At 38.7% G+C, this 14097-nt stretch overlaps 2 protein-coding genes and 1 pseudogene across 10 annotated transcripts in view; 1 reads left to right on the top strand and 2 right to left on the bottom strand.

Moving 5' to 3' along the window:
- Positions 1-14097, bottom strand: part of LOC105466223 (adenosine kinase) — a 567753-nt gene that overhangs the window by 368346 nt on the left and 185310 nt on the right. The gene's annotated exons all lie outside the window — the stretch shown is intronic.
- LOC105465999 (small ribosomal subunit protein uS2-like) overlaps positions 1-14097 on the bottom strand; it is a 56820-nt gene that overhangs the window by 29786 nt on the left and 12937 nt on the right. Inside the window, exon 2 of the mRNA XM_011714730.2 lies at positions 12960-13062. The gene's annotated coding sequence lies outside the window, so the exon portion shown is untranslated. The remainder of the gene's footprint in view (positions 1-12959; positions 13063-14097) is intronic.
- Positions 8835-9095, top strand: LOC112423884 (mitochondrial import inner membrane translocase subunit Tim9 pseudogene; annotated as a pseudogene).

Raw genomic sequence — 14097 nt, 5'->3', positions numbered from 1 at the left:
ACGCCTGGCTAATTTTTTGTATTTTTAGTAGAAACGGGGGTTTCACCATGTTAGCCAGGACGGTCTCAATCTCCTGACCTCATGATCCACCTGCCTCGGCCTCCCAAAGTGCTGGGATTACAGGCGTGAGCCACCGCGCCCTGCTTTTTTTTTTTAAACTTTAAGTTCTGGGATACATGTGCAGAACGTGCAGGTTTGTTACATTGGTATACATGGGCCATGGTGGTTTGGTGCACGTATCAACCCATCATCTAAGTTTTAAGCCCTGCATGCAATAGGTATTTGTCCTAGTCCTCTCCCTCCCCTTGCCCCCTACCCACCAACTGGCCAAGGTATGTTATGCTCCCCTCCCTGTGTCCATGTGTTCTCATTGTTCAACTCCCACTTATGAGTGACAACAATGGGTGTTTAGTTTTCTGTTCCTATGTTACTTTGCTAAAAATGATGGTTTCCAGCTTCATCATGTCCCTGCAAAGGACATGACCTCATCATTTTTTATGGCTGCATAGTATTCCATGGTGTCTATGTGCAAGATTTTCTCTATCCAGTCTATCATTGATGGGCATCAGGTTGGTCCTAAGCTTTTGCTATTGTAAACAGTGCTACAATAAACATATGTGTGCATGTGTCTTTCTAGCAGAATGATTTGTAATCTCTTGGGTACATACCCAGTAATGGGATTGCTGGGTCAAATGGTATGTCTGGTTCTAGATCCTTGAGGAACTGCCACGCTGTCTTCTACAATGGTTGAAGTAATTACACTCCCACCAACAGTGTAAAAGCATTCCTATATCTCCACAACCTCACCAGCAACCGTTGTTTCTTGACTTTTTAATGATCACCATTCTAACTGGCATGAGATGGTATCTCATTGTGGTTTTGATTTGCATTTCTCTAATGACCAATGATGATGAGCAATTTTTCATGTTTGTTGGTTGCATGTCTTCTTTTGAGAAGTGTTCATCCATATCCTGCACCCACTTTTTGATGGGGTTGTTATTTTCTTGTAAATTTGTTTAAGTTCCTATAGATTCTGGATATTAGACCTTTGTCAGATGGATAGATTGCAAAAATTTTCTCCCATTCTGTATGCTGCCTGCTCACTCTAATGATAGTTTCTTTTGCTGTGCAGAAGCTCTTTAGTTTAATTAGATCCCATTTGTCAATTTTGGCTTTTGTTGCTATTGCATTGGGTGTTTCAGTCATGAAGTCTTTGCCCATGACTATGTCCTGAATGGTATTGCCCGGGTTTTTTTCTAGGGTTTTTATGGTTTTAGGTTTTACATTTAAGTCCTTAATCCATCTTGGTTACTTTTTGTATAATGTGTAAGGCAGTGATCCAGTTTCAGTTTTCTTCATATGGCTAGCCAGTTTTCCCAACACCATTTATTAAATAGGGAATCCTTTCCCCATTGCTTGTTTTTGTCAGGTTTGTCAAAGATCAGAGGGTTGTAGATGTGTGGTGTTATTTCTGAGGCCTCTGTTCTGTTTCATTGGTCTATACATCTGTTTTGGTACCAGTACCACGCTGCTTTGTAGTACAGTTTGAAGTCAGGTAACATGATGCCTCTAGCTTTGCCCTTTTTGCTTAGGATTGTCTTAGCTATACAGGCTCCTTTCTGGTTCCATATGAAATTTAAAGTTGTTGGTGGTTTTTTTTTGTTTGTTTTTTTTAACTCTGCGAAGAAAGTCAACGGAAGCTTGAGGGGAATAGCATTGGATCTATACATTACTTTGGGCAATATGGCCATTTTCACAATATTGATTCTTCCTATCCATGAACATTGAATTTTTTTCCATTTGTTTGTGTCCTGTCTTACTTCCTTGGGCAGTGGCTTGTGGTTCTCCTTGTACTTCATGTCCCTTATAAGTTGTATTCCTAGGTATTTTATTCTCCTGTAGCAATTGTGAATGGGAGTTCACTCATGATTTGGCTCTCTGCTTGTCTATTATTGATGTACAGAAATGCTTGTGATTTTTGCACATTGATTTTGTATCCTGAGACTGCTGAAGCTGCTTATCAGCTTAAGGAGGCTTTGGGCTGAGACAATGGAGTTTTCTAAATACACAATCATGTCATCTGCAAACAGAGACAATCTGACTTCCTCTATTCCTATTTAAATACCCTTTATTTCTTTATCTTGCCAGATTGCTGTAGTCAGAACTTCCAATACTATGTTGAATAGGAGTGGTGAGAGAGGGCATCCTTGTCTTGTGCTGGTTTTCAAAGGGAATGCTTCCAGCTTTTGCCTGTTCAGTATGATATTGGCTATGGGTTAGTCATAAATAGCTCTTATATTTTGAGATATGATCCATCAATACCTAGTTTTTGAGAGTTTTTAGCATGAAGGGATGTTTAATTTTATCAAAGGACTTCTCTGTATCTATTGAGATAATCATATGGTTTCTGTCATTTGTTCTGTTTATGTGATAGATTACATTTATTGATTTGCTTAGGTTGAACCAGCCTTGCATCCCAAGCCGACTTGATTGTGGTGGATAAGCTTTTTGATGTGCCGCTGGATTTGTTTGCTAGTATTTTATTGAGGATTTTCACATGGATGTTCATCAGGGATATTGGCCTGAAATTTTCTTTTTTTGTTGTGTCTCTGTCAAGTTTTGGAATCAGGATGATGCTGGCTTCATAAAATGAGGTAGGGAGGAATCCCTCTTTTTCAATTGTTTGGAATAGTTTCAGAAGGAATGGTACCAGCTCCTCTTTGAAACTCTGGTGGAATTCAGCTGTGAATCTGTATGGTCCTGGGCTTTTTTTGGTTGGTAGACTATTAATTACTGCCTCAACTTCAGAACTTGTTATTGGTCTATTCAGGGATTCGACTTCTTCCTGGATTAGTCTTGGGAGGGTGTATGTGTCCAGGAATGTACCAATTTCTTCTAGATTTTCTAGTTCATTTGTATAGAGGTGTTTATAGTATTCTCTGTTGGTAGTTTGTATTTCTCTGAAAATAGTGGTGATATCCACTTTATAATTTTTTATTGTGTCTATTTGATTCTTCTCTCTTTTCTTCTTTAATAGTCTAGCTAGCAGTCTATCTATTTGGTTAATCTTTTCAAAAAACCACCTGCTGGATTCACTGATTTTTTTCAAGGGTTTTTCATGTCTCTACCTCCTTCAGTTCTGCTGTGATCTTAGTTATTTCTTGTCTTCTGCTAGCTTTTGAATTTGTGTGCTATTGCTTCTCCAGTTCTTTTAATTGTGATGTTGGGGTGTCGATTTCAGATCTTTCCAGCTGTCTGAAGTGGGCATTAGTGCTATAAATTTCCCTCTTGACACTGCTTTTTGTGTGTCCTAGATCCTGGTACGTTTTCTCTTTGTTCTCATTGGTTTCAAATAACTTCTTCATTTCTGCCTTAATTTCATTATTTACCCAATATTTATTCAGGAACAGGTTGTTCAGTTTCCATGTAGTTGTGTGGTTCTGAGTGAGTTTCTTAATCCTAAGTTCTAATTTGATTGCACTGTGGTCTGAAGACTGTTACAATTTCCATTCTTTTGCATTTGTTGAGGAGTGTTTTACTTTGAATTATGTGGCCGATTTGAGAGTAAGTGCTATGTGGTGCTGAGAAGAATGTATATTCTGTTGATTTGGGGTAGACAGTTCTGTAGCAACCCCATGTCTATTAGGTCCACTTGGTCCAGAACTGAGTTCAAATCCTGAATAACCTTGTTAATTTTCTGTCTCATTGATCTAATATTGACAGTGGGGTGTTAAAGTCTCCCACTATTATTGTGTGGAAGTCTAAGTTTCTTTGCAGGTCTCTAAGAACTTGTTTTATGAATCTGGGTACTCCTGTATTGGGTGCACATATATATTTATGATAGTTAGCTCTTCTTGTTGCATTGATCCCTTTACCATTAAGTAATACCCTTGTCTTTTTTGATCTTTGTTAGTTTAAAGTCTGTTTTATCAGAGACTAGGATTGCAACCCCTGCTTTTTTTTTTTTTTTTTTTTTGCTTTCCATTTGCTTGGTAAACATTCTTCCATCCCTTTATTTTGAACCTATGTGTGTCTTTGCAAGTGAGATGGGTCTCCTGAATACAGCACACCAATGGATCTTGACTCTTTATCCAATTTGCCAGTCTGTGTCTTTTAGTTGGGGCATTTAGGCCATGTACAGTTAAGGTTAATATTATTATATATGAATTTGATCCTGTCATCATGATGTTAGCAGGTTATTTTACACATTAGTTGAAGCAGTTTCTTCATAATGTCATTGGTCTTTATATTTTGGTGTGTTTGTGCAGTGGCTAGTACCACTTTTTCCTTTCCACATTTAGTGCTTCCTTCAGGAGCTCTTGTAAAGCAGGCCTGGTGGTGACAAAATCCCTCAGCATTTCCTTCTCTGAAAAGGATTTTATTTCTCCTTAGTTTATGAAGCTTAGTTTGGCTGGATATGAAATTCTGGGTTGAAAATTCTTTAAGAATGCTGAATAATGGCCCCCACTCTCTTCTGGCTTGTAGGGTTTCTGCAGAGAGATCTGCAATTGGTCTGATGGGTTTCCTTTTGTAGGTAACCTGACCTTTCTCTATGGCTGCCCTTCATTTCAACCTTGGAGAATCTGACAATTAGGTGTCTTGGGGTTGCTCTTCTTGAGGAGTATCTTAGTGGTGTTCTCCATATTTCCCGAATTTCAGTGTTGGCCTGTCTTGTTAGGTTGGGGAAGTTCTCCTGGATAATATCCTGAAGTGTGTTTTTCAACTTGGTTCTGTTCTCCCTTTCACTTTCAGGTACACCAATCAACCATAGGTTTGGTCTTTTCACATAGTCCCATATTTCTTGGAGTTTTTGTTCGTTCCATTTCATTTTTTTCTCTGATCTTCACTCCTTATTTCAGTAAGTTGATATTCAATCTCTGATATCCTTTCTTCTGCTCGATCAGTTTGGCTACTGATACTTGTGTATGCTTCATGAAGTGCTCGTGCTGTGTTTTTCAGCTCCATCAGGTCATTTATGTTCCTCTCTAAACTGATTATTCTAGTTAGTAGTTCCTATAACCTTCTATCAAGGTTCTTAGCTTCCTTGAACTGGGTTAGAACATGCTTCTTCAGCTCAGAGGAGTTTGTTATTACCCACCTTCCAAAGCCTACTTCTGTCAATTCATCAATGTCATTCTCCGTCCAGTTTTGTGCCCTTGCTGGAGAGGAGCTGCAATTATTTGGAGGCAAAGAGGCATTCTGGTTTTTGGAATTTTCAGCGTTTTTGTGCTGGTTTTTCCTCATCATCATGGATTTATCTACCTTTGATCTCTGAGGCTGATGACCTTTGGATGGGGTTTTTGTGTGGGGGTCCTTTTCGTTGATGCTGAGGTTGTTGCTTTCTGTTTGCTAGTTTTTCTTCTAACAGTCAGGTCTCTCTTCTGCAGGTCTACTGCAGTTTGCTGTAAGTCCATTCCAGACCCTGTTTGCCTGGGTATCACCAATGGAGGCTGCAGAACAGCAAAGACTGCTGCCTGGTCCTTCCTCTGGAAGCTTCGTCCCCCACCAGCCTGATGCCAGCCAGAGCTCTCCTGTTTGAGGTGTCTGTTGACCCCTGTTGGCAGTTCTCTCCCAGTGAGACGGCACAGGAGTCTTCCCAAGTGGGTCCCTGACTTGGGAAGGCAGTCTGTCCCTAAGCAGAGCTCAAGCACTGTGCTGGGAGAATCCTCCTTGTCAGTATTAGTTGTTCTCTTCAGAGCCACCAGGCAGGAAAGTTTATGTCCTCTGAGGCTGCGCCCACAGCCGCCTCTTCCCTCAGGTGCTCTGTCCCAGGGAGATGGGAGTTTTATCCATAAGTCCTTGAGTAGGTCTGCTGCCTTTCTTTCAGAAATGCCCTGTCCAATGAGGAAGAATCTAGAGAGGGAGTCTGGCCACAGCCGCTTTGCTTCATTGTGGTGAATTCCACCTGGTTCAAACCTCCCGGCTGTCTTAGTACTGTCAGGGAAAAACCACCTACTCAAGCCTCAGTAATTGCAGATGCCCCTCCCCCTACCAAGCCCAATGGTCCCAGGCCAATTTTAGACTGCTGTGCTGGCAGTGAGAATGTTAAGCCAGTGGTTCTTAGCTTGCTGGGCTCCGCGAGAGTGGGACCCTCTGAGCTTGGCTCCCTGGCTTCAGCCCCCTTTCCAGGGGAGTTAACAGTCTCGCTGGGGTTCCAGGCACCACTGGGGTATGAAATAAAAACTCCTGCAACTAGCTCAGTGTCTGCCTAAACAGCCGCCCAGTTTTGTGCTTGAAACCCAAGGCCCTGGTGGTATAGGTACACGAGGGAATCTCTTGATCTGCAGATTGCAAAAACCATAGGAAAAGCATAGTATCTGGGTCGGATAGCACAGTCCCTCATGGCTGCCCTCAGCTGGGGGAGGGAGGTCCCCCGACTCCTTGCACCTCCCAGGTGAGGTGATGCCCCACCCTGCTTCTGCTCACCCTCTGTGGGCTGCAACCACTGCCTAACTAGTCCCAATGAGATGAACTGGGTATCTTAGTTGGAAATGCAGAAAACACCCGCCTTCTGTGTTGGTCTTGCAGGGAGCTGCAGACCAGAGCTCTTCCTATTCAGCCATCTTTTTCTTTTTTTTTTTTTTTTTTGATACAGAGTCTCACTCTGTCACCCAGGCTGGAGTGCAGTGGCATGATCTCAGCTCACTGCAAGCTCCTGCCTCAGCCTCCCGAGTAGCTGGGACTACAGGTGCCCACCACGCTCGGCTAATTTTTTGTATTTTTAGTAGAGGTGGGGTTTCACCGTGTTAGCCAGGATGGTCTCAATCTCCTGACCTCATGATCCACCTGCCTCGGCCTCCTATTACAGGCTCGGCCATCTTAAGTATTGAAAATAAATGGTTTTTCTCTTCACTGGTTGTCTTTACTTTGTGAGGCTCCTGACTCCACAGCTTCTCTTCTTCAGTTCACTCCTGTTATGGAAGTGTAGTGGCACTCTAAAGTCTGTGTCCTTAACTAGCCAGCTTCATGGCTAAAACAGCCTTTAAGTGCAAGGGGAAAAAACCTCAGGTATTTCCCAAATTGGCAGCTGCAGAGGGGCTCGATCCTTACTGTAAACTGAACATTTCAAAAACAAGATTGCTTTTTCACATTATGAAACGCTTTCAATCTTGCATTTAATTGATTCTACTGTTCTCTTTCCAGTTTTAAAATATTTTTATAGAAAAAATCAAAATATAAGAAATGTAACTCAAAAGTCCAACTGTTAAAACTGAAAATACGAAAATTTAGATTAGCTTACATTAATTACAAGCTAATTAATTAATTACAAAGGATGAGGCCTACATACATTGTAAGTATACTGTACGATAAGTGTAAAACCCTGATTGATATAGGCATTCTATCAATAATATTAAAATTCAGTGTTCACTGAAGCAAAATCACTACTTTTTTTGGTGATGATATGTACCATGGCATTGGGAAAAATATATATATATGAACTTTGGATTCATTAAAAAACAGAAATTTTGGACAGGCACTGTACTTCCAGCACTTTGGGAGGCTAAATCAGGTAGATCACCTGAGGTCAGGAGTTCTAGATCAGCTTGGCCAACAGGGCGAAACCCCATCTCTACTAAAAATACAAAATTAGCTAGGTCATGGCATGCACCTGTAGTCCCAGTTACTCCAGGGGCTGAGGCACAAGAATCGTTTGAACCTGGGAGGTGGAAGTTGCAGTGAGCCAAGATCACACCATTGCACTTCAGCCTGGGCAACAGAGAGAGACTATGTCTCCCAAAAAAAAAAAAAAAACAGAAATTTTAAATGCAATGAAATGTAAGCTCATTCAAATGTTTTTCTCAAAAGCCATAAAAAACAAACTATTCTAATATACAAACTAGAATACATTTTATGAAATAGTGAAATAGTCTACTGATTCCACTCAAATAAGATAATGGGACTATACTTTCACATTTTCTTATCAATAGTTCTAATAATTATACATAAAAGACAATTATGTGGGTCAACAGGGGACACACTGTAGATACAAAATTACTAACAGATTGAAAGTACAAGGGTGGAAAAATATATCATGCAGGGTGGATGTGGTGGCTCGCACCTGTAAACCCAACAATTTGAGAGGCCAAGGCAGGGGTTTCACTTTGAGCCAAGAGTTCAAGATCACCCTAGACAATATAATGAGACCTTGTCTCTGCAAAAATTTAAAAATTAGCCAAGCATGATGGTATGCACCTGTAATCCCAGCTACTCAAGAGACTGAGGTGGGAGGATCATTTAAGCCTGGGAATCAGAGGTTCCAGTGAGTGGCAACCTCTGCTTGCCAGTGCACTCTAGCCTGGGCAACAAAGCAAGACCCTATCTGGAAAAAAAAAAAAAAAGACATATTATGCAAACAACACCGACAAGAAAGACAAAGTGGTTTTATTAATGTCAGAAAGAATAGCCATTAAACAAATTAGATTATTTATTAGATGAAATAGACAAATACTTAGAAAGGCACAAATGACTAAAAAATTCAAGAAAAAATAGGTAACTTGAACAGACCTATATAACAAGAGATTAAATTAGTAATTAAGAAACTACCCACAAAGAAAAGCCTAGCCCCGAATGGCTTCACTGTTGAATTCTAATGAACGTTTAAAGAAGAATTAGATAAAGCGGCTGCAACACTTGCCCTGATCCTGATCCTCCATCCTCAGACTCGATTGGCAGTGTAGGCCTACAGCCTTGTACTGATGTCAGATGTGAGAGCCTGTGCTTAAGAAATCACATCTCACTGAAGACATTCAAACAAAGGTTGGAACACTACTTTACCAGAACAGAAAGGAAACTCATGCATCAGAAAAGGTGACTAATAAATGTACCAAAAGAATATGGGTGCACAAATACCAGAACCTGATCAGATTAAACAGTTTAAGGAATTTCTTGGGACTGACAATAAACTTACAGAAATCTGCTTTTTGGACTGTGTTAAGACTGCACAAGAGATGTAAAACCTGAAGAGACCAGCTGTTCAGAACACTTTATGGAAATATTTTTAAATGACAAAAAGAATATCCATGAGACTTCAGGAATATCATATTCAGCAGAATGAAGCTCTGGCAGCCAAAGCAGGACTCACTGGCCAACCATGATAGAGAAGTCCTAGATTGCCAACAGCTGCTGCACTGGAAATGAGTATGCATCTGATACAATCCCCAGAAAGCAGTAGCCACCTTGTTAAGCCATCTGTCATGAGTTTTTGGCAAATGGAAACCACTGGAGAAACCAGTGATTATTCCTATTTACCAGGAATAATCAGAATAGAAGGTCTTATTGTTCAATGAAATAAGATGCAACATTTGTTGACGCCTTAAGATTCAGCAGCATGATCACTTGATTAGAAAAATAAACAATTGCTGCTTGTTTTAAAAAAAAAAATACCAATTCTCCACAAACTCTTCCAAAAATTAGAAGAGGGAAGACATCTTCCAATTCATATTATGAGGCCAGTATTACTATGATACTCTAAAATCAGACAAAGTCACAAGAAAATAAAACTACAGACCAATACTCATGAGAATGATGCAAAAATCCTCAACAAAATACTAGCAAAACAAATCCAGCAACATTTAAAAATTATATATAACATAACCAAGTGCAGTTTGTCTCAGGAATGCAAGGTTGATTTAAGATCCAAAAATCAATTAATTCAATGCATCATATCAATAGAATAGAAAACAAAATTACATGATCATCTCAACAGACATAGAAAAAGCATCTGGCAGCCAGGCATGGTGGCCCACGCCTGTAATCTCACACTTTGGGAGGCTGAGGCAGGTGGATCACAAGAGGTCAGGAGTTCGGGTGGATCACAAGAGGTAAGGAGTTCGAGACCAGCCTGGCCAACATGGTGAAACCCTGTCTCTACTAAAAATACAAAAATTAGTTAGGCGTGGTGCTGGACACCTGAAATCCAAGCTATTCGGGAGGCTGAGGCAGGAGAATTGCTTGAATCTGGGAGGCAGAAGTTGCAGTGAGCCAAGATCATGCCATTGCACTCTAACCTGGGCAACAAGAGCAAAACTCCATCTCAAAAAACAAGCAAACCAAAAGCATTTGGCAAAATCCACTACAATTGACTCTTGAACAACACTGGTTTGAACTTCACAAATCCACTTACACAAGTATTTTCTTCCACCTCTGCCACCATTGAGACAGCAAAACCATTTCCTCCTCTGCCTCCTCAGCCTACCCAACATGAAGACAATGATGACTTTTATCATTAAATATTTCCACTTAATAAAGAGTACATATATTTTCTCATGATTTTCTTAATAATGTATTCTTTATATGATACATATATAAAATATGTGGTAATTGACTTTATGTTACTGGTAAGGCTTCTGGTTAACAGTAGGCTATTAGTTGACAAGTTTTGGGAGACTCAAAAGTTATACATGGATTTTAGACTATGCAGTGGGTCAGCACCCACAATCCCCATATTGTGCAAGGGTCAACTGTACTGTTTCAAGATAAAAACACTAAAAAAACTAGAAATAGAAGGTAACTTCCTCAATCTGATAAAGGGCATCTAAGAAAACTGCAGAGAAACATCAAACTTAACAGTGAATGATTAGATATTTTCCCCCTCTATGCGAAACAAGACTAGGGACATCTCTTCTTGTCACTTCTGTTCACTGTTACACTACAAGTACTGGTCACAGCAATTAAAGAAAGGGAAAAAAAGTTAAACGCTTCCAAATTAGAAAGAAAGAAGGAAATAAAACTATATTCACAGATGACATGGTTTTGTACATAGAAAATCGTAAAGAACCTACTAAAAAATAGTACAGCTAAAAAAGTTCAGAAAGGCTGCAGGATACAAGATCAATATTAACACACACACACACACACACACACACACACACACACACACACACACACACAACTGGGCCAGGCACAGTGGCTCATGCCTATAATCCTAAAACTTTGGGAGACTAAGGCCAGAGGATTGCTTGAGCCCAAGAGTTTGAGACCATCCTGGGCAACATGGCAAGACTCTGTCTCTAAGAAAAAAAATTAAAAATTAGCCAGGCATTGTGGCACATGTCTGGTGGTCCCAGCTACTTGGGAGGCTGAGGCAGGAAAATCAGGTGAGCCCAGGAGGTCGTGGCTGCAGTGAGCCATGTTTGTGCCACTGCACTTCAGCCTGGGCAACAAAGCATGAGCCTGTCTCAAAAACAAAACAACAACACACACAATTGTATCTCTAAGCCATCTGCAACGAATAATCTGAACATAAAATTAAGAAAAGAATTCCACTTACAATAGCATCAAAAATAAAGTAATATTTGGGAATAAGTTTTCTTTACAGTGTAAAATTTATACTCTGAAAACTACAAAACATTGTTGCAACAAATTAAAGGTGATCTAAATAAATGGAAAAACGTCCCACATTCATGGAAAATTTTATTAAGATTGGCAATATTACCCATTATGGATGTAGAGATTCAACGCAATCCCTATCAGAATCCAAGCTATACTCATTGTGTAAACTGACAAACTGACTCTAAAATTCACTTGGAATTGCAATGGACCCAAAACAGTCAAGGAGGTAGAATTGAGTGGGTGATAGCTAATGTATATGGGGCTCTTTTTGAGGTGATGAAAATGCTCTAAATTTGATTTATCTCAATAAAGCTTTTTTTTTTTTAAGTAGCATGAAAACAAAGAACAATTTAATTTCCTTATGGGAAGAAAGACTCACAGAAAGGTGCCAAGAAGTGATATCATTTGTACTAAGTATATGTTTTACTATTCTCTAAGTCTTTAAAAATTTGCAAATACACACATAGCAATAATTAACCATAATAGTACAAATTTGAGCATGCTGGGTTTGAATTACATATTGCTATACTCAGGATGTTCGTAAATGAATTGTCAAGACAATTTTCAATACAATGGCAGCCGAATAAATAAATACACAAAATACCAAGAACAGGGATTTGTATTATACAAGCAAGTACATGAAATAGAAAACTACCATGAGAGCCAACATACAGTGGATTTAGGATTAAGGAGGTATAAACATATTAGAAATCTTTGAAGAAGTTAAGAAGGACAGCAAAAGAAAACAAAAACAGCAAGAAGTAAGTTAATGATTGCAAAAATCCTTTTTTTTTTTTTTTTTTTTTTGAGACGAAGTCTTGCTCTCGTTGCCCAGGCTGGAGTAGAGTGGCACAATCTCGGCTCTCTGCAACCTCCACCTTCCCGGGTTCAAGCGATTGTCCTGTCTCAGCCTCCTGAGTAGCTGGGATTACAGGTGCCCACCACCACGCCCAGTTAATTTTTTTTTTTTTTTTTTTTTTTTTGTATTTTTAGTAGAGACGGGGTTTCACCATGTTGGCCAGGCTGGTCTCAAATTCCTAACCTCGTGATCCACCCACCTGGGCCTCCTTAAGTGCTGGGATTACAGGGGTAAGCCACCACGCAGATATACTATGGCAAGTGTAAGAAACTTTAGTATAAACATTGTAAAAATGCAAGTCTAAATGTGAAGGAAACAAATCTAGAGCATCACTTTGAATATACTTGTTATAGTATACTATTAAGGAGAAGAAAAATAACTTTAACTTTGAATGTAACTGTAGCACAATGAAATGAGAACAAGTGTTCTTCAATCAAGCTAATAATAACATTTCACTCTAAGTTTCTGACATAAAGGATAATGATAGATGTCTAATGAATAGTTAATATTGAAATCATTAAGAAGTATTTTCATATTTTATGAGGTTTTTAAAAAAGTATGTCAGAGTCAATGTTCCAATGCTCCAATAACATTCTACATATTGTACTATTCCTGATATAAATGTACTTGCAAATGGGCAATAAATTTGCCAGCCATTTTAATCTTTCAAAATTAAGTAAAGTTGGTAATACGCAGCATGCTATATAGATAATTAAAACAGTAAAAAAAAAAAAAATAAAGTACACTGAATGAAAAACAAGTCTCTCACAAACAGCAATTCCTCAGTTTTCCTCCACTGGTTTCCAGTTTCACATGTGTTCTTACTGAATTTCTATTTATGTTATTTCTTGACTCTATTCTGATGCCCAGATCTGTCAATATATAAACACATAATATACACACACTGAAATATACACTGAATTTTCCAAAACAATCTAGGTTTCTATTCTTTTTAATCAAAGCAAATGCTATGTATGGCTTCATTTTAATTTCTACTTGCTTACAAGTTTGAACAGTAATATTCAGAGTTGTCAAGTTAGGAAGCAAGATATATCACCTGAAACCTGGTTTAGACAACATTTTAAAAATTAAAAGTCATCAGGTATATAAATCAAGATTGTCATACTACTCAAAAATTATATGGGAATGTAAGGAAACAACTGACTTTTTCTCATGTAAACAATACTAAATGCAGACACACAATGAAACAATAAACACAGTTCTTTAGATTTGTAACTGGAATTTCACACCTTTTCCTTACCCTAATCAGAGTTGAATACTAAAATTAAATAAATGTAAATTAATAGGCTATTTTAAAATCAAGCTAAAACCAATTTATAGTAACAGAATACATTAATATTAACTCAAACAGTTTAAATTCCCTCCTACGTACATGAAAAATGGCCCTTCAAAATGGAAGGGAATTTCATCATCTGGTTTAAAAATAACAATGAAATAAAGAGCAGCACAGACAAGACTACTTTTGGCCTCTGGCTTCTTTCAATATAGAAGTATTATAAAGAAAAGAGTAAGCCAGTGTTGATATAGTAAAGAAACCTCCACTTTAATAACTCATTTTTTTTTCAGGAAAAGAAGTCTGCAAAATCTGTGAAAGTGATTTATCTTCAGGTGAATAAAATGAACACCAATTGATCTTTACCTAGGGAATGACTCTTCTTCCACCAGTTACAAACATATCTCTGTTAAATATCACTAGAATAGGTTGGGTAATTTCATGTTTTGAATAATTTATTTGCACACTTAAGATTTAGGATTGATTCTAAAGTTTTATGTCCAACACCACAGTTTCAATTGGGCCATTAACTTGTTCATTATTTCAACACTTTTTGCATCTGTAAAATGAGTCCACCTTTGTATGGGACCATCATAGAAATGACACCAAACAC

Source organism: Macaca nemestrina, chromosome 9 (genome assembly GCF_043159975.1).
Source record: "Macaca nemestrina isolate mMacNem1 chromosome 9, mMacNem.hap1, whole genome shotgun sequence".
NCBI lineage: Eukaryota > Metazoa > Chordata > Mammalia > Primates > Cercopithecidae > Macaca > Macaca nemestrina.
The sequence above is the reverse complement of the archived record's forward strand: the minus strand, read 5'-3'. Positions and strand labels throughout refer to the sequence as shown.